Consider the following 25,723-nt stretch of genomic DNA (forward strand, 5'->3'; position numbering starts at 1 on the left):
CCGGCTAATGTACTGGGCAGGGGCGGGGCGGGAAGGCTAGCCCAAATGTGCTCTACTGGAGGCACTAGGCCACTGAGAGGAGCGACCCCAGAAGAGTTGCTTGGCCGGTGGATGGTGACAGGCGTCTCTTCTGCACCATTCCTTCTGGATAAAGATGAGGGATCAGGGAGGGTGGTACTGTGTGGTTGTTGACAGCGGATGGGTATCTTTTGTTTAATGAGGCGACCCAGATGTATGCCTGAATTCACTGCAGTTTCTACTGGAAACCAGCACAGCCTCTAGTTACTCTCCTGGAAACAAACAGAAACCTTTTGTTTCAAACGGACATTTTAGTATCTTGCCATCTGGGCTCCAAGAAAAACGGGAAGAATTCAAGAAAATTTCCCTCTAATCTCGTTTAAAAAAAACAAAACAAAACAAAAAACAACCGACAACCCAGCATTCTGTGTTAACACGAAGTTAGCAAGAAAATTCTGTTTTCAAATAGGAATTATATTGATTATTATCTCTGAGAGAATGTTCAGAATCAAGCGATCAGGGTTCACGTACAAGCTAGCATGACATAAGTCTAAGCTATTATGGTAGGAAGCATGAACAGCGTTGCAGGAACAGGCCTGAAAAATATCTGCACTTGTGTTTATTTGTATGAGTAAAAATAACGCTTCTCAAACATTTCTGTAAGAAAAGGATATTGCATTGTTAGTTCGGATTTGAGAAGCGCCCCCCCCCCCCCTTTTATCTGGAGCATTCAATCTTCTGTCTCCAGGAACCCATTACCTTTGGGACTGAATTTCTTATGTACTGGATTGCTTACAATCAGGAGCAAAATATCATAATCACAAATGGTTACCAATGCTGTCTCCTTGTCTTAAGTCTTCATATTGAAATCCAATTAGGTAAATATGCAAATATAAAGTATTCATAAAGAACAGAAGGCAAGGGGCAGTATGGAGAGGTGGGTTTCAGGGGGAATGAAGCCAGGGGAACAGGGCTGAAAATGGAATGCCTTTTGATTTTTTTTTTTTTTTTTTTTTTTTAAAGAGAAGGGAAAAGCATGGGCAAGTAGAATAAATATATAGTGTTCTAGTGTACAATTAAGAGGAAAGACATGTATTTTAGAGATTTTCTCTGAGACTTGGGTTTTAATTTTCCTTTGTTTACAGTCTTCATATGTTTGTGTTTAGCTAGGAGCAGGGCATTTGAGGTCTCGTTAACCAGACTTATTTGCCTGAAATTTGACAGTTCGAGGTTTCCCAGCAGCTATGAGTTGGGTTTGTCAGAGGGCCTAGGTTTAACTGCCTGAGAGGGTACTACACTTACAGAGATACTTAATTACAAGCTATGTATTTTAATAATATATCATGCCTTTAAAAGTGAACGTGGAAATGATTGCTGAGAATAAAACCCCACAGTTTTACTGCTAAGAAAGTGGTAGGTATAAGTGTGTGGCTGCCCTCCCCCACTTATTATATTTGAGCAGGGTTTCACAGAGCCCCACCTCGCCTGCCAGAGACAGACTGGAATACATGGTAGAAAAATTTGCTGTTTATTCAGCACCTACGTTCATGAGCAGCATTTAAAAATCATAGTTACCTGTCAGAAACAGGCACCCTGGACATCATTGACAGTCAGTGCTGTTCTGGGGTTCGATAGGCTTCTCCCCCATCTGTAGTACCCACACTATTTGTTCAGTCATGATAGACATAAAGAGTAAATTTCTGTGTGTGTGTTTGGGGATGTGACTGTCGAGTTTATGAGTTCAGCAAGGAACTAAGTGTTCATGTGAACAAGGGAGGATTTTGGGGAGGGGCTCCTTTGGGAAATTCCTGGTCTTGGTGCTTTGTGAGTAGTCTTCGTTTCCTCGTTCTTTTGTTCATTTTACCAAAGAACTCCCATCCAGAGATATATTCCCCCATCCGGAGATATATTCCCCCATAGAGAACACACTCCTTCACAGTTTAAAGTTCTTTTTTCATCTTTGATCATTTGTTTACATGGAGGGAACACTCTTGTGTTGAAATGAAATTCTGTGTAAAATTGTTTTCAAAGTAAGTTTCAGTTCAAGGCTGACATTCATGGAAAGGGTTTGCCCCGCAGAGATGTAATGCATTGTTCACGTAGTTATTTATTTCTAAGTAATGCAGCAATATCACAAAACAGTTGTTATCTGACTAGGTGATCAAGTGTGGCAGTAAAATTTGGGCTCTTGAGTCATAATCCAGCACTTACACCAGTTTGTTCCACATTTATTCTATGGTTGCTTACACATTTTGATTTCATTCTTCTTGAAGAATGATCTTTGACATGTCATCACAGTAATAGTTTCATTTTAACTCTAATTTTTGTCTTGTTCTCTTTAATTCATTCATATTAGTGTTTGTTTTCTTTGACACCTCAAAGAAACCCTGGTATAGGATATAGAATAAACTAGAAGGCATTTGATATTTAATGTCTTGCCTTTATAGTTGAAATGTTATGAATGTTCATTAGATATCTCTGTTGTTGACCTGTAGGTTGCAGCATTTAATTCCTGATTTGTCTCCAGGTTTCTGAGGAACAAATGGCCCTGAATGCTTTAGGTCATGGATATTCACTGGGAAGTTTTATTTGGTTCCCTGAAGATACTACCTCTCTCCTCACTGACCTGTTGTTTTACATGTGTTTAAAATTTCTATTCTGTAGACCTTAGTCATCAAATTAGCAAAACCTTTTTATTTGTGGATTCCTCCTATTGAAAACAGGCAGCATTTAGGTCAGTCTTACATGGAAGGATGTATGTATTTGGCCTTTGAAAGTGAATTACATACACATTTAAATTTTTTTTATCTGTTCCATTCTGCAAGCTTATGAAGGTAGGATTGTGTGTGGATTGTGTGTGTTTGTTCACTACTGAATTCCCTCTTCTAGGATGGCAATACTTGCTGAATAAATCATTTTGTGATCTTGAAAAAAAGTCACATGTAATTCTTTGAGCCAGTGAGTTACACATGCGTCCCAGGGTCCTAGACTTCTGGGCAGTGTGTTGTATTTTCTGCTGGCTAGGTTAGATTGGGAACAGCTTTTGATATTGGGAGTCAAACCCAGTATCTCATCCTTGCTAGGCAAGTGCTCCAACTCTGCATTTTTTACTTGGAGACATGGTCTCACTCGGTTGCCTAGGGAAGCCTCGACTTTGGATCCTCCTACTTTATCTATCCCCTTGACCAGCCAAGATCACAGGCCCGCATCACCAGTCCCAGCTCAGTCATGCTTATAAAGTGTAAATTTCAAGAAAACCACTCAGTTCTATACTTTGAATACTGTGTATCCTATAATGGCCAGTTTAAACATACCATATTTTTACTGGATTTTTTTCCCCCCATAATACATTGATCATAGTGAATTTTTAATATTCCTTCTTTGATGATCAAACAGATTTTTGTGATTAATACATACACTGACATGAGGGAAACTTTAGTGCTTAAGTACAGACTGTTAGGGATTGGAATTTGTATTGAAATTTTCAGGTGTAAAGCAATAAGGGACCTGGAGGGCTGGGAGTGGCCGCTCTGTAATTGCTCTGTGCACATTGAAGCACTCTTCCAATTCCCCCAAAGTAGCTGTCAGGCTTGGTTGCCCTGAACCTCCTGCCCTGGAGATATCAAAATGTTATGTTGCTATAAAGTCTGAGCAGTTTTTTTTTTTTAATGCTTTTTCATCTTTTAAAAGCTTTGAATTCATTTCTAAAAATCAAGATTTATTTGCATGTGTGTTTCTTCCTTTGGAAAAACCCAAAAAACAAAAAAGCGAAGTGTTATATTTGAAGGCTGAAATAGGAACATGGCTTAGACATCCAAGCCATAGCTCTGACTGACAGCCTTCAGAGTAAGATTTTTCACAGAGCTATGTGGATTCCCTATCCTTATCTGTCATATACCTGTCAGTCTTGGACTTACGGATCTTCATCAGAGGGTTTTGGACTCAATTAAAACCCTGCTGAAGGTTTTTCTGTGTGAAGTTATTCTGTGTGAATCTATTCAAATATTTGTATGTAGGGGTTAAAAAGAGAACCAGAAGAGCAATCTAGTAGCCATTTTGTTTACCACAAACAAATTTGGTAGCTTCTTTTTTATTTAGAAATACTAACCTAGTTCCCTTTTATGAGGTGACTTATGTTCATTTTTCAGAAGTGCTCAATAAATATAGTTAGGGTTTTTTATTACAGATAAAATTTTAAGGCTGCGAAACAGCTTTTGTAACTGTGAGGCTATGTGTGCTATGCTAAACTTAGCAGAAAAGGGAAAAGATTTTTCTTCGTGATCCAGCCAAGCTTTATATTGGAGAAAAAAGGAACAGGATTTTCCAGGATGAGTTCTCTTCCAGCATCCATATCAGTTTTTCTTTGAAGCGAACTGTTATTCTCTTGATGTTGGTAGAACAGTGATTGGGGCTGGAGAGGGGAACAGGGAATGAAGAGATGTCGTGCAAGAGAGGGGCCATTTTCAGGTTAGCAATGTTTTCTCCAGACGGCGAAGGGGCTGCCTCCTGCGGACCTGGTGTATTGGGTTGAGAGGGATGTGTATATTTGTAGCAGCAGATTTAAGCTCATTTCCCGGCTGAAGAGGCAAGCAGCGGCAGTTTTCAAAGGGAAACCTCTATGGTGGCTTTTAGGTAATCATTAAGATTTGTGCAGAATTAATCCTAGGGAAGTGTGAAATAGCAATAGACGGTAAGATGTGTGATTGTTGGTAATTAAATCTGTGGCAGTGACTGTACAGTAAACAGCGTTTTCTCTCGTTTTGCTGAATGGAGTGACATGAAGGTCAGCTGTTCTCGGACCCAGGCCCTGTTTTGAGTAAGCGGATGTTCCTGATGGTGTTCCATGGTCCCTTTGATTTGTCATGTCGCTGATACGTAGAAGCCTTACTGATTTCTTATCTAATGAGTGGCAATATGGCAGAAGCACCTATACCTACTGACAAGATGAATTAGAGTCCAAAGTGGTTGTGACTCTGTACTACACAGAAAAATAAACAGCTCTTGTGGCCCTGAGAGCCCCAAACTGAACTGGCCATGTTAGTTAGGCCTGTGGGTAGCCTTCATACCTAGCTGTCATTTCTGAAGTCAGCACAGAATAGCTTTTACTTTTTACTTTTTGGTGCAGGGGATTGAATCCAGGGACCCATGTGTGCTAACCATGTGCTCCCTGCTGAGCTACACCTCACCTCCAGCCTCTTTGTAGTTCAGTATTAAAGAACAAAATTAGTATTGTTCGTAAGTAAAATTATGAAGCTCTCGCAAATCCACTTACTAAACAAATACTTGCAAATTGCTGGAAAATAAACTTTGCATCCAGATTTTCTTCCCAGTCATATATTAAGAAATAGCCGCCTCTCAGATGCTCTCCACATGAAGAAATGTTAAGCACTTCTGTGTGCAGAGCTCTGTGCTGCCTGAAACGCTGCTTTAGTTATGTGCCAACAGGAAGGATCGAGTCTCCAGGCAGATTTCTTTGTTGTTGTCTATGTCACCTTGCAAGCTTTTCTGTTGCCTCTTCATGCAAAAGAAAAGGCAAAATATATTGTAGACCGTTGTAGGAGCCTTTCTGGAATTCACACAAGCAGGGGAAGTAGATGGTCTGGAGAACGTGAACTCCTAAGTATATGTTCATCATTTCCCTAAATCAGGTCAGTTTTTGCTTGTAACTGAGAAACTACTGGAGTGGAAGCTCCTGGAGGCAAAGAGGGTGCCTCTTGGATCTTGGTGTCTCAGCATCACATCAAGCATAGCTGATCTTACCCTGGCTTTATTCTCAGTAACTAGGGGTGTGGAGGCAGCCGGGTTCCCACAAGAAAGCAGAGTAGTTGGAGGGAATGAATGCGAATTTCTTGCTTTTTTTTTTCTGTTGGGTATCGTCCATATGGTCTCCATTTTCCACTCCTCTTCGTTGGGTAGTGGCCACCTAGGGCACACAGGAAGAGACCTTGTGTTTTAGAGGTGGTATGCTTGTGGCTTCATGGCTTTCCATTCCTTTTCTGCTGAGAATGTTTCGTTGTCACATAGCTTCAGGGTGGAAAGCTGTAGATGCAGCTGCTCCGGTCGGTGGAGTGCTGTTAGCCACACAAGACCTTTGAAAGTTCAGAATTCCATGCAGTTGCTGTGGGCTTACTCTTGGATTGTGACCAGTTGGATCGCTTTAGAAACAAAGCAGTGTCAAGGAGGTGTCTAATGGGTTGTGGTGTGGTTGGGATCTGAAGTGTTGTTAATGTCATCGTATTCCCGAAACCTCTCAGAAGGGAACGATAATTGATCCACAAATTAAGGAGAAAGAGATAGAGCCAAGTTTTTTTGCTCCGCTACAGGAAGTGAACAGTGGTGTTTAGAATCAGTATATATATTCTTTCGAGATAGCCTTGAAATTTTTTGTTTTCCCCTCTTTGGAGAACTGAAAACATGAATGAATTTCCTCTTCCAAGAATTTAACTTTTTTTTTTTTTTGGTCATTACTTGTTAAAAGCTAGAAATAGAATTTCTTTTGTTTCTTTTTTTTTGTGTTTTAAAACATGTTTCATTGCTTTTAATATTTATTTATTTATTTATTTATTTATTTATTTATTTATTTATTTATTTATTTATTTATTTTGTGTGTGTTCACTGTCTTTGCTGTAGGGGCAGCAGCGTCATCATTGGCCTCTTTGCCACCATTTATTACCTGGTAGCTGCAGCCTTCTGTAGAGGCGCTTGTGCTCTGCCCAGCTCTTCTTAGGCTTATAGCCTTGGGTACCATACCCCATGTGAATATCTCCCATCTGTTTATTCTCACTTAATGTTAGTGAGGGTCCTTACTGCATGCACACGTTCTCAGACTCCGAGAACTTCCCGTTTCTGTCAGACATCATGTGGCAGTGAGCTGTGTGTGACGTTGGGTGCCTTGACACATTAAAAGAAAGGGGTCTGTGATCGAGTAAAGATGCTTGGCTTTCTTCTGCAGCTGGTCCTTCCTATGTGCTGTACAGCAAAATACATCACCACCCAACAGAATGTCAAATCCTTTTTCCTTCCTTTTCCAGAGTCCAGGGCCTTGAGATTGGTTCATGATTACCAGCAGAGAGCTAGGGAGCCAGTGCAGGGTAATCTAATGGGCTGCTGGGTTTGCAGATAGAATGCCATGTGTTCGCTGGCATGGGGAAGGTCCTGTGGGCTGTGGGCTGTCGGCACATGTGGAGTAGCAGCACATCTTTGTTATGCAGTGCTGTGAACACTCTGGTCTCAGTTATTTGAGAGCCTTAATAGTCTCTTTCTGATTGCATTTCCGTAGAGATCATTAGGGAGGATGTGTTCTTGTTATATCCAGTCAGTCTGGGCTATATTCTTTCAGGTGTGTGTGTGTGTGTGTGTGTGTGTGTGTGTGTGTGTGTGTGTGTGTGTGTGTGTGTGTTTCAAGGTAAGGATACAGTGATACTTTTTGCCATGTGAATTGATATTTTGAGGTCTGTACTTGACTGAATGCCTGCCTTATAATCAGTGTAGGTTCTTTCTGCACATGGCGGATGCAATTTTCCTCTTGTCCTAGAGAGATGACCCATTTCCTGCGACTGGTTCTAATAATACAGGATGACTTTAATTCTTGTTCATAGTTTGCCCTTAAAAGAATTGCAGGATACTTAAGTGCTTAACTCTCTTCGCTCTGTAGCTCTTGTGGCATATTTTTGAGAATCAGCAAGTCACACAATGATTTGAAACAATGGCAGATTGGCTTTGTGAAATAATTAAACACCACTATGGTGCATTTTGGAATAGTTAATGTATATCTTCCCCCAGCCTGTAAAAGGCAGTCAGTATTGCTGCCCTACTTGGCTTGATTATTTTTTTTCCTCCCCTATAGAGTGATCTTAGGGGGTAATTCTAATTCATTTGCTTATTTTGTTTTTTCCATAGAAACGTAGAATGAACAAATTAAATGAGAAAGATCTCCAAGGACCACGTGAACTTAGAAACTCCCTTCTCTTTTGTAACCTTGGACCGCAGTTACTTTCTGTCCTCGTTCATCTGTGGACGAGGGGTCTGAGTGTGGGAGTGGGGAGGGTACCCCCCTCCTTTCACAAGAGCTTTACAAGGAAGCATTCCCAATCTGGTGGACTTGTGCTGACTAGCTTGGATCTCCTAGCTCCTTGCTGCGGTAACTCAATGTGGTACCTGCAGCCCTGCCAGTGGTGGTGGTGGGGTGGACAGGGTGCTCATGCTCAGTAAGCAAGGTCTGAGAATGAGGCCTTAGCTGTCCAGCGCTCCCTCCTGCTGCCTGGCGTGCTGCTGATAGGAGCTGTGTCTTCACAGGGAGTGGTATCAGAATCCTTCTGTCATATCAGCAGGAGTCTCTTGCTTCCTACAGGAAAGGCGATATCCTGGGAGGCACAGGGGTGGAGCTGGAGAGGCAGTGCCCGAGCCCTGCTTAGGCAGGGGTCTTTTTTTAACTACCCCTGCCAGCTTCCTCTGACTTGCTACTTTTGTTTTTGTTTCCCTGGACTCTAAGCATTGCTTCTACTAGTTTACAAATAATCTCTGTTCCCCAAGTGCGACTCCTCCGCCATTTTCTGTGAGTGATCACTGGTGGGCTGGTGAGGTGGGCATTAAGGCCTCACATTCCAAAGAGGAACTCATCGGGGCTCTTTTATATTTGGAGCCAGTAGGAAAGATGTGTCCTGGAAAGATGCAACAGTAACCAGAGCATTTATGTTCATTACATCACTGTGCCCCTCTTTTCTTGGGGCTTATAGTACATCCAGGAAAATGTTCATGGCAGGGCTATGTAGAGAAAGAATTTCATACTTTTGGTTTTAGATGTATTTGATTCTATGACCTCTGTACCATTCCCATTGGCAAGTGCACAGTTAAGAGGAACCTTAAGAAAGCGACTTCCTGTGTCCCTTGTCTGCATCTCTAGAAGAGCTGTGGTCAAAGAAACACCAGCAGGACTCTCACTGAGGTCTTGGGGAAACTGAGAAGAGCCAGATTCTGGCAGAGATGCCAGGCTGGTGACTGATGTCACCCAGCCCTGCTTTCCTCGGGATCTTAGCTTCAGGCTCTTGGCTTTGCTCTTGGGTTTGTGGTTGGTCTGCTCAGTCACAGGGCAGAGAGTAGAGATGAGATCCAAGGTGTGGAAAGGCAGAGGGTGCTGCTGTTGTGTTCACCAGGCTCTGGAAGGAGGCGGGGGAGCAAAGGAGAAATGTCTGTCCTCTCGCTCAGTGGCCTCCATCAGGAAGAGTAGGCCGGTGCCACTTCCTCCTCCAGCTCTCCCCCAACAGCATCTCTTGGTCCTCTTCATCCTCACTCAGGGGTGAGTTGGGAGCTGGGCAGTCAAGGAAGCTTGGGTTGGATGGGAGGACTGTGTTTTACAGTCACTCTCCTGCAGATTAGGCGTGCTCAGTTCAGAGCTAATGTGCAGCAGAGTCTTGTAAAGAACCATCCACATTTAAAAAGAAAGTTTGCAGCCTGGCTCCACCATGGCTTTTTTTTTTTTTTTTTTTTTTTAAATTGTTTTCTGTCAACTCCTTGAGGTGCTTAAAAATAGGTGTCTGTTCTGAGAGCTCTGGTCTCCTGTCATAGGTCATGAGGGTGCTTCTTGATCTACCCTTGTCCAGGAAATGATTTTATTTGGCTTGCTTCTTCTGTTGCTCAAAGCAGTAAGAAGTAAGCAATATCATGAGCTATTCTTGCTAGTTAGATTGATGCTTAGGTAGAGACATGTTTTGTGGAAAGAACTTAAAAATTTTAGTAGAGAAGAGGTTATCAAGGGGGTCATCATCTTCAAATCTAAGTACGCCCCCCCTCCCCCATTAATCTAGAGGCTCATTCATGTAGCTCAGGCTGGTCTTAAACTCACTGTGTAGCTGAGGATAACTGAATTCCTGATCCTTTTGCCTCTACCTCCTAAGTTAAGTGCTGGGTTTATAGGCATGGGCCACCATGCTCAATTCAGTATGGTCCTGGGTGTGGAACCCAGAGCTTCCTGCATGTTAGGCAAGACTCCTCTAATTGAACGGTATCCCCAGTCCTCTGGTGTAGGCTTTTCAAAAGATCTTTGGGTATGGGCCTGCACTCTGGGCATTGAATCCACAACCAGTGCTTACTGAGCTTGTGCTATCACTGGAGTACACCCAAGCTCCCTTCTCTAACCTTTCTTGTTTTTTGAGTCAGGGTTTCTCTGTGTAGCTCTGGCTGTCCTGGGGCTTACTCTGTAGACCAGGCTGGCCTTGAACTCACAGAGATCCTCCTGCCTCTGTCTCCCTAGTGCTGGGATTAAAGGTGTGCATCACCTACCCCCTCACCCCCGCTATTTCCTAGCATTTTTAAAGAGTGCTTAGTGTCTGTTTCTGATTGAGATGAGCATTGAAAATGGAGCTGCACTTAACCACAATACCAACTGAATGGGATTACTTGACTCAAAATATGGGAAAATGTATTTTGAAAAAAAAATGAGTAATTTGAAGAACTGTATTGCTAGAACAAACTCAGTCTGTAGTGTCATGACTCATTTTCTGATGGAATTAATGATTTACCTTCGCTGTCTCCTCGTAGCATACTCTTGGCTTACAGTGTTAAGTCTGGAGGGGAAGTACTGTGTCCAAGAACTAGTGCTTATGGACATTCATATCTTTTGTCATGGTTATTTTCTTGAGACAGGGTCTCACTCTGTAGCTTTGGCTGTCTTTGAACTCAGTATGTTGACCAGGCTGGCCTCATATTCACAAAGAGAGATCCACCTGCCTCTCCCTCCTGAGTGTTCATTCTTATAATCCTTATGTTAGGCTGTTTAAGATATTCCCCTAGAAAGGATTGGAATGTTGGACACTTTCTTATGGTGACAGGTCCCATAATTTTTCTCATATTCTTATTAGCACCTTGCATTTTTTTGGTAAAGAGTTGTTTCATTGGAGGAAATGATAAGACTTTATGTATATTTCCTTAGGGAAATTTTCAAATCTAAATGCCTTTTCACCAGAGACCTTTGAGGAGCATATTTTCTATAGGACTTCCTGCTCCAGACTACGCATACTCTGGGAACTGAGTCTTCTCTGGGGTTTTTCTAAATCCCCAGGGTCTATGAATTGCTCCTCAAATTATAGTGTATCCTCCAAGGATTAGTTAATTAATGCCTTGTGCATTAATCAGTAAACCCATGTGGTCACACAATTAATTTTTTATATTTATATATTATATATTTAATAAAAATATTCTTCCTTTGTAGAATTGAATTTATATTGGTTTATTCTTTTTTAAAATTAGAGGTGAGCACTTAATATTTTCTCAGGTAGTTTGTTTCTAAAACAGTAAGAAAGTTCAGTAGTGAAAAAACCATCTCATTTAATAAAAGTTGAAATTTGAGACAAGAAACACTTTTTCTCACTTGAGAATTTTCTTATATCCTTAAATACATTATATCTTTATGTTAACTTTTGAGTAAATTACAGTCCATTCTGTTATTTAATTATATTTTTGTTTGTCTTTCAGTGATCATGAAATGATAGTAATAATGAGTAGTTTTTTCACACACAATTGAAAAGATGATTTTAAAATTAATTCATAAATACATCCAAAATGTTCTACTCTAACCTAAGAACTATGACTTTTTTCTGGGTGTTGCTCCTTTCTCTCTATTCTGTTGTATTTCCAGTGTTTCTTGCATAGGTGTGATCACACTGTACCATTTGATACTGTTGTAAGCATGTTCTCTGTGGGGTTAGAGAGTTCACGTTTGCACCTGAGACGGGTATATGATGCTCTGTGTAGAGGAATTATACTAATTTGTTTAATTCTTATTTTTTTAAAAAATTATTTTATGTGTTTAAGTGCTTTGCCTTCATGTATGTATGTGTACTATATGTGTGCTTGGTGCCCATGGAAGTCAGAAGAGGGCGGGCGTCAGATCCCTTGAAACTGGAGTTACAGGTGGTTGTGAACCACTCTGTGGGTGCTGGGGAACTGAACCTGGGGCCTCTGCCAGGGCAACAAGTGCTCTTAATTACTGAGAGGTTTCTCTAGCCCCTAGTTCTTTGTTGTTTGATGTGTAGGTTTTTCTGTTTTTTTTTTTTTAATTGCTTTTTTGTTTTTCCTTTTTTTTCTCCTCCCTCCCTCCTTCCCCCCCCTCCCTCCCTCCCTCCCTCCCTCCCTTCCTCCCTCCCTTCCCTTTTCTTTTTCTTTTTTGAGACAGTCTTACTATGCAGCTCTGACACTCACAACAGGAGGTTCAAAGAGCGGGGGTGGGGGGGTGGGGCTGCCTCTCTGCCCTCTGAGTGCTGGGGTTAAAGACATTGACCACAGTGCTGGACTCTCAGTGTTTCTTTTAAAAAATACCGCCCTGATAAAGTTCTGGGTGGGCAGCTTTTCAAAATGGAAACAATTGATACATATAAATTCTATTTCTGGGTCAGAAGATATGAAAAAAACCAGTGTGATTCTTAGAGGATTGTATTTAATCCCCACTGCGAGCAGTGTTATGGGGGAGATCATTGCATTTGTAATCTGAAGATCTGCATTCAGTCACTAGTGACAATTATCATGGCCATGGTTTTTTTTTTTTGGTCTCTTCATTTCTTTTGCCTATTTATGAGCTCCAAGCATGCAAATGAAATTAAGTTTTTGTCATATTCACTGAAATTGACTTAACCCATCTGTTGTTTTTTTATTATTCAGTAGTTTTTTTTATTATTATCAAGGCAAATTTGTTGATCTTTTGGTATATTCTATTTTAAAATGAAAATCTTAATGTACTCTAGATACTCCTTTTTGACATTGTTATATATACAAACTAAATTGAGTGTAGTGTTATTATCACTATTGTATGGTTCTTTTCGAACGCGGAAGTGAAGTATGCACGTAATTCACACTGTAAGCTATTCAATATGTAATTTCTTTATTCAATAATATGTACTGGGTATTGTTATGTTAATATAAATTTTTCATATCATAATTGCAGCTTTTTAGCATTGTAGTGGGATGGTGTGCATGCATGTGTATGTATGTGTGTATGTAATCTGGTTTTGAATCCAGGGCCTGGCACATGCTGGGCAAGTGCTCTACCCAGAGGGCACCCTGTCCCCAGTGCATTTGAATCGGAAGTGGCTAGTTTGCATCAGCTCATAAAATCTAGTTCTACAGATTTCATCCCAGCATTACAAAACCCAGTGCCTTCACTTTGGCAGTTTGAGATTAGCTGTGGGAGGAGTATTTACCACAGAAATTGGCAAAAACCATTACAAATCAGGGCTTTCCAGGCCCCTGGAGAGCTAGTTATTTACCAGCATATCACTGTTTGTACTTAGGAATTTTTACGTTGAGTCCATCAAGACAATTTTATAGGCAGTGCTGGAGGGACCATTGTAGGGAGTGCATTTCTGTACATTCGTAGGATACCACCTTCAGGCCGAGTGCTCGGCACAGGATTGTCAGCCCATGAGAGGCTTATTTAACATTTGATTCTGCTTTTCAGAAGAGTATACATGGGGTTGCTTTTTTATTTGTTGGCAGTGTTACTGCTTTGGCCCATTTATGCCAGTCTGATTGACAGGCATTAAAATAATCTTGTATTTATTTGTGTTTTATTGAGGAGGTTTCTGTTGTAGTCTGTGTATTCTTTTCTAAATTGCCTACAAAATATACTAATAAAAAACCCTAAAATGTATCTTCAAAAATAAAAAAAACCTCTAACAAATGCATTAATTATTTAGAGTATTATTACTTTATTTTTATTTAAAATATTTCTCATACAGTATATTTTGATCATATTTCTTCCCCTCTTCTAACTCCTCCCAGATCCTTCTTACCCACCCAACTTTTGTGTTCTCTCTCAAAATAAAACAAACTACAAAACACAAGAATGAGAATAGAAACAAACAAGCCAATAAGACAAAAAAAAAAAAAAATAAGAAAACAAAATGAAAAAAAAAAAAAAATCTACACAGAAAAAGCCTGGAGTTCATTTTATGTTTGCCAAGTCCTCCTGAGCATGGGGCCTGCCCTGGAGTGTGGTTGATACACTCAGTGACTCTCCATTGGAGGAAACTGATTTTCTCTTCACCAGCAGGTCCCAATTACAAATAGCTTCTTGGTTAGGGGTGGGACCCTCTGTCCACTTCCTTCACTCAGTGTTGGAGCCCCACCTGGCAAAAATTATACAGGTTTTGTGTTTGCTACCACAGTCTTTGTGAGTTTTTACGTGCATAATTTCTTTTTTGTCCAGGAGACACTGTTTGCTTGGAGTCACGAATCACCTCTGGTTCTTAGACTCTTTCCACTCCACGCCCCGCTTCTGTATAGATCCTTGAGGGGAGGGGTTTGAAGCAGGCATCCCATTTATGACTGAGTGTTCCAAAGTCTCTCATTCTCTATATGTTGTTCAGTTGTAGATCTCTGTATTAATTCCCATCTAGTGCAAGAAAAAACTTTGTTGATGATGGTTGGCTGAAGTACTGATCTGTGAGTACAGTAATAGTTCCTTAGGAGTCATTTTATTGCTATGTCCCTTTGGCAGAATAATAGTAATAGGTTTCCCCCAGGTCCATGACCTATCTAGTCTCAGGTTTTTGGCCACTTTAGTAGTTTCAGCTATGGGTTCCATCCCACGGAGAGGACCTTAAATTCAGTTTTTAAAAAGTGATTGGTTATTCCCATAACATTTGTGCCACTATTGGACCAGTATATTTTGCATCCAGGTCATTGTTGTAGGTCTAAGGGCTTGTAGCTGGATAAAAGGGATGATTACTTTTCTCCTGTGGTAGTCTGTATAGTTAGTATCTTCCAGCACTATGAGCTAGCTAGTCAGCAGTGAAGCCTCTGTTAGGCACCAGGCCTGCTTTTTGTCTGTATTTGACGACATAAGTCAGTGCTGTCTTCAGCAATAGGGCCTTACCATCAGGCTACGGAGAACAACTATTTGCCTTGGCAATACCCTGTGATTTTTTGGGGGGGGAGGTGTTCCATGGGGCCCCTTTGGTCATGATGTAACCCATTCCTGGCACCGGAGGCTCTATTTGCTGGCATAAGATGTGTAGTTGGGGCCTTGTCTACCCCATTGTATGGTGACTCCATTTAGACTACACACACACACACACACACACACACACACACACACACACGTCCTTGGTGTCAGTTGCCACCTCTGCAGCATACCCTACTGGTGTGTGCCACTACAACCAGCTTAAAAATCACTTTAACCTTGAACTTTATTAATGTATTTCTAGGACTTCGAGAGGACGCCCTAGGCCAAAACTCCAGGGGGTTTGCGGGGACTGATGAGACTTCCAGCAGACTTTGCTGTTGTATTGAATCGAGAAGTTTTTACTTGCGAGGAAGCCCTGTTTGTCAGATTTGTCTTTGTTGCTTCTAGTAAGAAGCCGTGACTAAAACCCAGGGTCATGAACGTTTATCTTCCTGCTGTACTGAGAGTTTTAGAGCTTTACTTAGGCATGGCACGCAGGCTTTTAGTCCAGTGTGGTCTAGTTGACTTGATCTTTGTATATGGACTCAGGTCTGTGGCTTTTTTGTGTTTTGTTTGAAACAGAGTCCCTCACTATGTTAGCCTAAATTAGGCCAGATCTGCTGTGTAGCTGGCTTCCAAAATAGCTTCCTCTATCCTCTATTGTATTTACGATTTTTTTCGTGCATACTTGGTTTCTTGGTTCATTTTTTTTTAAAGTTCTTCACTGCCACATATTCATTTGTATTTTTCTCCCCTTCTCCTCTCCCTTCTTCCCCTCTCTCTCCTCTCCTCTTCTCTCCCTTCTATTCTCCTCCTTTCCTTCCTTTTTCCAGTTTTCTTGAGACAGGGTCTCCTTTAGCCTAGGCTGTCCTTGAACAGCCTAATCCCCCTGCCTCAACCTTCCAAGGGCTGGACTTGCGGGTGGAACCTTTACATGCAGCTTGCCTTCTAGTTTTATTGTTTTGAATGTGGATGTCCATGTCATAGCACTGTGTCAGAGGGAAGATTGGTCCATGGCCCTTGGATGCTCTGGGCACGGTCCTTACTCATTGCCTTCTGTTGTATTCGCACTAGACTTATTGTGGGATGCTTTCCCCCTGACTGATCAAAATCCTCAGTTCTTTAATATTTTCTTGACTGTTGAAGGCTTTGCATTTCTCTCTCCCTTGTTATCTTTTTGCAGATGTACTAAAATTATGATATTCATTGTTACTTTCTCTTTCCTTTTGGTTTTCTGGGATGGTCTCCTAGCAGCTCTCTCATCTAGGCTCTCCTTGAACTTGTGTCAATCCCCCTGCCTTAGCCTCTTTAGTTGTGGGATTTTGGGAATGAGCCACCAAATGAAGTTCTTTGTTGTTATTGAGCTGTAGTTAAAATAGTTTAAATTGTTTCAGAAGTTGGTGATCTTTTTTAGATTCTGTTATTTATTCCTTGTTCTATGTCATCTAGACAGAATATGGTCTTGTTACAGTCTAATTGATTTTTGTACAAAAATGTACATATGTATGTATAATAAAATGAATAATATATGTGAATTGAACATTTGTGTTACTTATACTTGTCACTGATTACCCTCTTTAAATTATGAACTTGCCAAATACTAAAAAATTGCTGAAATCTATTAGTTCAATGTTTATGGCAGTTTCTCCTCTTTCTATAAATTTTTGCTTTTAATGTATGTAAGTATCCTGTAGGTCAGTGGACAGCCTGCAGGAGTCTGTCTTCTCCTTGGACCATGTAGGTTCTGGCTCCAAACTCAGTCATTAGGCTTGGCAGCAAGTGCATTAACCCACTGAGCCATCCTCTGGTCCTCTGCTAGGTTTTTGTTGTGTTTTCTTTTTGATAATTTGGAAGTGATGTAGTCCCCCCCACCCCTTTCTTTTTATTTTTGAGACAGAGTTACTTTGTAGCCAAGAGTGGCCTAGAACTCACAGAGATCTGCCTATTCTGCCCCAGAGTACTGAGATGAAAGATGTGGCCTCATCCTGGCTGTGCAGTCTAATTTTAATCTTAATGTTTTGGTACTCTATGTAGCTTCCAGTCTCACTATGCACATTACTTCTCAGTTTGTCAGCTTCAGAGAAGAAATAGTGTTTACTATGTTTCCCCACGCTCACCTGTACCAGCAGTGGGCTGCTGTTCACTTAGATTCCAGTATACTGTGGAGGGTGGGGCATGTGATCTCTGCTGGAACTACCCAGCTCAGACATAAATACTTCACTAATGAATTGCTATGGCTGTAGTCAGATAAACCTTGACTTCTGAAAACAGACGTTCTGGCCATAACTTACTGGCCTTTGATCTGTATTACTTTTGTTCTCTGCTTTTCCTGGTGTTTTATTTGTGTTAGGCATTTTATTCCTCTTGTTTATTGTAAACACACAAGTAGTACAAGGCTTAAAACCGTTCTCGACATCTGTCTGGTGAGTGGTAACAATAATCCATTTTAATTTACACATATTTTATTTCGATAGCAGTCTTCAGAGATGCTAGTGAATGTATGGAATGATGAACTGTCTATGAACAATGTAAAATTATGAATTGCTAAGGGCATTTTTCCTAGGTTTGTGTTTTATGGATGGTCTTTTAGTGGCTAAATGTAGAAAAAAAGTGAATTACATTAGTTTGAACGTCATGGGTGTATGTCAGTAAGCTCTTCAGGACTGCTTCTGTGTTCACAGAGTTAGTGCATGTTTCCTCTGTTCTGTTCCTGTTGTGGGAACAGCTGCCTGACCGATCACATCTGTCTCAATCCTCCTGGCTCGCCCTTCTGCTCCAGGCTCTGCTCTCCTGCTCTTTAGTGGCTTCTGTCTGGACTGACTCTCTGCAGGCTCCAGTCTAGCGTCGGAGTCTGCCTACAGTCTCAGTCCTCCTCAGCGTTTGGAAGATGATTGTACACAATTTCTGAAAATTACAGACAGTAGAGTTCACATATTTTCACAGTGTTTTAAGAACTCCTTCAGACTTTGATTTCATGTTAAATACTGGCATAAGCATGAGAAATGATTGCAAGTTAAGTTTAAAGAACTTCACCCAAGTATTAGGACACATATTGCTTGTTATTTTGTTTCTTTCAGAAATTTTATTGTATGTGTGTTTTGTCTGTATTAAAATATATTTAGCATGAATTATGTGTTTAAATGAATATTCTTTCACTATCTCTATCTCTCCAGTGCTGGGGATTGAAACCAGGGTCTTGTGTATGTTAAGCAGGATCTCTATTGATTGACAGCCCCAGACTTCAGGTAGATTTTTTTTTTTTTTTTAAATAAAGGGTCCATGGATGAAGTAATTTACACTGATTTGCTTGGGTATAGGAAGCACACATGACATCTCTTTCATATCCACATTATTGTCACAAGGTAGACATTCCTGTAGTGTTTGCTGATATCTGAATTCGTAAGAAGTCAATCTGAGTATTTTTTCTTCATGACTTGCCTTTTCAGATTTGTTTCTATAACATGAGGAGCTTGTCAGTGGGTCCTGCTTCTCTGTTTTAGCCTTATTATTTGTCTTTAAATAGTCTGAACCCATTCCATATGCACATTTATCCTATAGTTCAAAGATTTTCCCCAATATAAGATTGTCTTTTTACATTGTCATAGTAACTTTTTTCCTTAGAGAGACACCAGTCTTCATGACTGGGTTCTGTGGCTTCTCCACCCAAACTGTCAATTCTCTAATTGCTTCTCTGTTCCTTCCTGTTGAGATTTGCTCAGATTGTCTGTATCACTGACTTGGCAGTGCTTGGCATAAAAAGAACAAGTGTCAGCAATTTGAGGTTGAATGAATGAAGTGCCTGTTGTATATTATATCCAAAGTCCTTTTTAATTTTTGCAAGTGTTTCCTTCTAATTCTCTTTTGTAACCCTGGCAGTAACTGTCTCTTTTAGTGTCCCATTCCAGCAGTGCACATTTTCTTAATATGAGACAAAGCAGAACCAACTAATAGCTTTGTCTTCAGTTTCGAGAGTAAATATTCTAGAAGGTTCTTTTCTGTATTCTGTGCTGTGCCTTCATTTTCATTTAGGAACGTTCTAGATTTTGTCCAGCTCACTTGACTAAGAACAAGGTGGGTGGAGTCTCACTGACTTGGTTCTGTATTTGTCCTGACTGAGTTCGTGTCTTCCTTTTAGTACTGGTGGGAGATCATGGTATGTGTTTTAATTTTAGCTCTTTTCTCAGTGGACTGGCATGAAGACTGGCATCAGCCCTGGGTCCGTCTTTGAAGTTCGCTTCTTTATGCTGTTGACTCTTTCCTCTAATTCCTTCACTTTCCCTGACTTGGATGAGCCAAGATTTGATAAGAAATGGTTTCAGACAGCCTTGCTCTGTGATGGTGAGTCTCGACATATCTAAACCACTTTGCCAAAGCAGAATTGCTCCTAGACCTCAGCTTCTGAGTTAAGTGGACGCTGAGGGAAGACTGAAGTGGGTTAACTTTGTAGTTACTCTTAAGCACCTCTCCCCCCAATTAGGATAGGTAGGAATTTGAGTTCCATCAGGTATTACTTGCTTCTTGGTGGTGGGGGTGGGGATGGGAGACACCCGTGGTTTGAGATTCTCTTTCCACAGGCTTCCCTTAGTATTGTTTCTATGAGCAGAGATATATGTGTGGACACTGCCTGGTCCACTTGTCTTGTCTGCTCATAAGTCCTAAGCTATTGTTGCCTTAAGTGAGGATTTCTTACTTACCTTTTCTCCTTTGTTTTCAAAAATAGAAAGTTGGTTTTTTTTCCCTTTAAAAAAAAGACAGACAGACAGACAGACTGGGTTTCATTAGCCATGTAGCCTTGGCTGTTCTAGAGCTCACTATAGAGAGCAGACTGACCTTGAACCCACAAAGATTTACCTGTCTCTGTCTCTAGAGTTCTGGGGTTAAAGGTGTGCACTACCATGCCCTGCCAAAGTTTTTTGAATTTATTTTTTTCTTGCCAAAATTTTAATTAACAGAATGCTTGTACATATTTATAGGGTTCAGTATGTCAGTTTGATACATGTGTACAACATGTAATGATCAAGTCAGGGGCCTTGATCTAAGAGTACTGTGCCGTCTTTCTAGGAAGTCTGCTCTGAGTCTTGATGACTGTAATTAATGCGTGTGAAGTCCTTCCCAGAGAGTTATAATTACAGATTCCATTAAGAATGTGTTTTAACGTCCAGGCCTACACCCCATATTTGAGTTGCCTATGTGATATCTTTAATTTGTGTTAGCCTGTCCCTTTGAATAGTCAGGGGGATTAATTCTGTTCAGTTATCTGTTGGCTCAAAAGCTTTCGCAACATTTATCTGAGGTTTGTTTGTAACTAGGTTCAGGCATCATATCTTAGAAATGTAGGTAGTTTGGAACCCATTGGAACATACCTAATTTTCGTGGGTGCTCCCTGTATTGTCTTTATTTCAGTATCATGAGTTCTCTCCATCATTTCTCAGGAAATAGGAACCAAGGCTTGTCTTTTATTACCTTAGATTATGTCTTTTATTACCTTAGTTTTAATCTAAATAGAAAAAAACCCTGTATATGAAAATAACACAATGTATGGAGCATGTCATCACACATAACATTTCTGTATCATCTTTTGAACTAAGATGCTCATGACTCGAGACCAAATAAGTCATTTTAGGAAGTTTATAGCAATTTTGAATGCAAAGGGTGTTCTCTTCCTCCCTTCCCCTGCTGGTTCCCTGGTTGCTGATGTATATTTCATTTTTCTCAATATAGTTTCTGTGTTGCTAGTCCAGTTTGTGATCTGTGAATGATAAAACAGTTTTTTGCATTTCCCCACATCCCTTTATTCATATTTACATTATTTTTCCCCCTTCTTAATTACCGAGAGTACTTATTTTGTAATGAATTTTATTCTTATTCTGTGGGAATATCCTTCCAGGATCAAGTTCATTTAAGCTTTGTTTCATAGCTTTCTAGTGTTTATGATCCTATCCAGTTCATTGTCAGAAGAAAGTAGATACACCTGTTAGGATAGGTTTCATAGGAAATTACATATGGGGGAAAACAAAAGCAAAAACCCAAAACTCTACAAAATTCCCATGAAAACTAGGAAAAGTAAAAGATTTCAGGACAGCCAGTATGATGGACCCTATAATCCCAGTGCCCAGGATGCTGAGGCAGGAGGATAATGAGTTCAAGGTCAGTCTTGGCTGCATATTAAAGCCTAAAAACACAGTAAGTAAAGACCAGGGAAGGGATGGCTTAGTTGGTAAAGAATATGCCAACTGCAAGGACCCTCGGAATCCATGCAATAAACGGGCATGTGCTTGTCATCCCGATGTGGGAGAGGAGGAGGCGGGCAGATCCCTGGAGCCTGAGGAATGACACCCAAGTCTGACCTCTAGCCCCCACACAGATGCAGCCACATGCATGTTCACTCCTACATGTGTGCACACATACAGATTTCAGGATTGTATAACCCCATCCTTTAGTATGAATTTAACTGATTTCAGACTTCGGGTATAACTTGGTTGTTTACTTTCCTAGTGTGTATAATGCCAAAACTATATTTACAAAAACCTAAGTTTGAGCTACATAGGTGGGTATAAAAGGGAATAGCGAAGTGAAGAGATGGGACAACTGCCCATCCTTGACTGTGGCCTAATCTCTTTGTCACAGGAGGCCATCATCTGTCCTTGTCTGCCTGGGCCTCTTGCACGGTGTGGCTGTGGCAGTGGCTGTGGCAGTGGCTGTGACTGTGGCGGTGGCTGTGGCGGTGGCTGTGGCGGTGGCTGTGGCAGTGACTGTGGCTGTGGCAGTGGCTGTGGCTGTGGTAGTGACTGTGGCTGTGGGGCTGTGGCAGTGGCGGTGGCTATGGCGGTGGCTATGGCAGTGGCTGTGGCTGTGGGGCTGTGGTGGTGGCTGTGGCTGTGACTGTGGCAGTGGCTTTGGTGGTGGCTGTGGCAGTGGTAGTGGCTGTGGCAGTGGTAGTGGCTGTGGCAGTGGCAGTGGCTGTGGGGCTGTGGCAGTGGCTGTGGTGGTGGCGGTGGCTGTGGCAGTGGCTGTGGGGCAGTGGCTGTGGCAGTGGCGGTGGCTGTGGCAGTGGCTTTGGTGGTGGCTGTGGCAGTGGTAGTGGCAGTGGCTGTGGCAGTGGTAGTGGCAGTGGTAGTGGCAGTGGTAGTGGCTGTGGCAGTGGCTGTGGGGCTGTGGCAGTGGCTGTGGCAGTGGCTGTGGGGCTGTGACAGTGGCGGTGGCTGTGGCAGTGGCTGTGGGGCTGTGGCTGTGGCTGTGGCAGTGGCTGTGGCGGTGGCTGTGACTGGCAGTGGCTGTGGCGGTGGCAACTGCTGTGGCTGTGGCGGTAGCTGTGGCAGTGGCAGTGGCTGTGGTAGTGACTGTGGCTATGGCAGTGGCTGTGGTTGTGGCTGTGGCAGTGGCAGTCCTTGCTATCAGTGCTCTTCCTGGATCCTGAAGTGCCAAATAAGTCATGATGGCCATTATTACTAAAGAGGGAAGGAATTTTTCCCCTCTGCCTCTTCCTCTGAATTCTAGTTTCCATGTAGATTAGGAAAAGAATTAAATTATCCATTTGTTTTCCAGCCAAATTGGTTTAATGGTTTTTCCCCATGAGGCTTTTTTTTTTTTTGGACAGTCTTCTGTACCTCAGGCTGGCCCCATAACCAAGGACAACTTTGAACTTCTGATCCTCCTACCTCCACCTCTTAACTGCTGGGATATTATGGGCTGGGCATATTGGGGTTACAGATCTATACTACTGTACCTTGTTCATGCAGTGTTATGGACCCAACCCAGAACCTAGTGCATGTTATGCAAACACTGTGCTAACTGGTCTGTATGCCCAACCCCAGGCAAGTGATTTTTAAAGGAGAGAAAGCCAATTTATAAATGTATACTTTACACATTTTCACACCATGCTACATTTTTAGCACTAACATTAGCTGGTGTCAGTGTTTAAATTTCTCATTTAGGAAATTGGATAGTAAGTTGTATTATTCAGTGTGTGTGTGTGTGTGTGTGTGTGTGTGTGTGTGTGTAGAAATATATGATTAGTACAAAATAAACTCCCTTTTCCTTAGATGGTAGGAATGGTAGCAGGGGAGGAACTGATAGTAAAGAACTATGAGCCTTTAGCCTCTCTCTCTCTCTCTCTCTCTCTCTCTCTCTCTCTCTCTCTCTCTCTCCCCCTCTTTCCCTCTCTCCCCCTCCCCCTCTCCCTCTCCTCCTCCTCCCCTTCCCTCCCTTCTTTCTCCCCGAGATCAGGCTGCTCTGTGTAGCCCTGGCTGTCCTGTTTTGGAACTTGCTTTGTAGACCAGGCTGGCCTCAAACTCTCAGATCCTCTTCTCTGCCTCGCAAGTGCTGGGATCAAAGGAGTGCCTCACCACTGCCTGGCTGACCCCTATTTCTTAATAGATGCTGCCTTAATCAGGCTGTGGCCCGCAACAGAAGACCCTTTCCACAGTAGACACATACTGACTCCTGGAGAGTGGTGAGCCCAGGCTCTTGCTTTTTTCTACAATGTAACGGAGAAGATGAGTGTGTGAAGATTTGAGTGTGTTATCTCTAGAGGGGTGGTCTCCCCTCTTTCCATTATGTGTCATGTGGGTCTTCTGGAATGTCTTCTTCCTTCCCCTCCAGGCAATAACCAGGTTCTGTCTCGGCTCAGCTTCTGCGCTCAGATGAGCTTGGGCATGCTCAGGTGTATGGCCATAGACAAATGTTTTCCCTAACTTGTTTTTTTTTATGGTTAGTTAAAATGCCCAAACCCACTTTTGTTTTCTTTCACATTCATGAGAATTATTTTAAAAATATTTTAGCCATCACACCAGTGTGTAAAAATTGGTCTATACTTGTCTTTACAATGGGTCACTATTATAATTTGGGTGTGATTAACACAAATTTTTATACCTTTCTGAAGGTTTCCTTAGAATCCAAACCTGAGTTTAAAATGTGCTGTTTACATGCAGATAAATCATTGTCCCTTCTGAGATGGTAGAGGTGGGGAGGGGATGGAGTCTGCAGGGTAAGTCCAGAGATCAAGAAAGGAACCAGCTTGCTGACATTTACTTTGGGCAACTGAAGTATCGCTCATCTCTGTCAGCTGAAATTAAAGATGCATGGGTGTGTGAATTTCTCTAGCCTCTTTGTATGTTCTTGAATATAAATTTTTAGAACCCATGGCAAAATCAGATGGTGCAGAGGCTGTTGGATTTTTTTTTTTGTCTTCCCAGTTTTCTAGTGGGTGGTTTTGCTTGAGTAGGCGAATACAGTGAATAAATTTATTAGCATCAGAATCCGTATTTATAAGATTACATTTCTTTTATTAAAATATTTTAGTTTAACGGTTTTTATTTTCTAGAGTGTCCTTTGTTTACAAAACAAACAAAGATACTTTTGGATTGCTCTTTATCATGTTTTCAAGTGTTCTTTTACCACTGCAAATGAGTCTTCTTGTATTAGCATGTTTGTGTTTCTTAGGGCCTGTGAGATGAGTAGGTTGGAGATAAAGTTCATTTATTTTGAAACCATAAAGACTCTTAGACAACTGGGGCTGGAGAAGATACACTAGACACAGAGACAGAAGAGGCAGAAACGGGTGCGCCTTCCTGCTTTTTTTGTTTTGCTTTTTGTATGTTCATAAGGGAAGATTTTTGGTTCTATATCTTACTGGAAGAGAGTTCTTCTAAAATGGGATCTAATGAGGCAGAGGACAATATATTTTTATTGATGTAATTGCGCCCAGATAGTAATATGTAACTATTTAAGTAATTATAGTAATATAATTAAATAGTAAAATATGTAATGCATGCTTTATGTTTTATAAACATAGTGGATTTGTGTTCTGGTCTATTATACTATGAAATTAGCTGACACATTACAATAAATTTACTAGACAAAAGCAGGCACACACCCACCTTCTACAGACTTCGCAGAACACTTACCTAGAGACTAGTGTGGTGGGGCCCAGGGCATCTTAATCCGGAGCATGTTTGGAACTCAAATTCCAAGATTCCATTTGGACCCTGTGCCCAAGAGAGCTTACGTAGCAAGCCTGCTCTGTAAGGTGGTCCCGTGTCACACGTGGGAATGTATGTTTCAGGGGGTTTTCCTTGAGTGGCTTCTAGTTTGCACTGTCCATACAAATACTGCACTGTGCACTGAACACCTGCTTCCCTCTTGGGAGTCTGGGGTTCTGCTCACTGCTGAGTGGACAGTGCATTTGTGCCCAGTCCCCAGGAATCCTGGGCTTTTAGTAGGCTGAGGTGAACATGAGTGGTTACAAGTGGCTGTGGGGGACATTTTGTATATCCTGTACAGGCGTACTTTGCGAGGATCTGCAGGAACTTGTGGCTGGTTTTAGTTAGACTTTGTTCAAGCTCCTTTTTCTTTGGCTGATTTTGCCTTATGGCTGTGAACTGTAACTGAATACCACTATAACATGAGTTCCTGTCCACTGGTGCTCCTGGCCCTCAGCCCTGCTTCCCCAAGGTCTCCACCTGGTGTGTCTGGAATGCTCTCCGTGAGCGGCCACAGGTGTCTTGGGAGGAGTGTGTGAGGTGTTGAAACACCAATTCACCCGCTCTGGTCAGTGCTGCCTGTGCACAGAGAAGTCAGCTGTGTACCTTCGTGGTGTTAAGCCCCTCCCCCACATTAGAGCCAGTAAACACCGACTTCCCTCCTGGGCTGAGTTTACCAGAGTGACAGACAAAGGGGAGGGAAATGCCTGCATTTTCCACATTACTCTGGGATTACCATTCTTGCCCTGTATTGATTATGTATGTCATCAATTGAAAATTTTCATTACTT

At 41.7% G+C, this 25,723-nt stretch overlaps 1 protein-coding gene across 1 annotated transcript in view; it reads left to right on the plus strand.

The window, feature by feature from the left end:
- Positions 1-25,723, plus strand: part of Gnaq (G protein subunit alpha q) — a 246,765-nt gene that overhangs the window by 652 nt on the left and 220,390 nt on the right. The window lies entirely within an intron of this gene.

This window comes from Peromyscus maniculatus, chromosome 1, assembly GCF_049852395.1.
Source record: "Peromyscus maniculatus bairdii isolate BWxNUB_F1_BW_parent chromosome 1, HU_Pman_BW_mat_3.1, whole genome shotgun sequence".
In the NCBI taxonomy this organism is placed as follows: domain Eukaryota; kingdom Metazoa; phylum Chordata; class Mammalia; order Rodentia; family Cricetidae; genus Peromyscus; species Peromyscus maniculatus.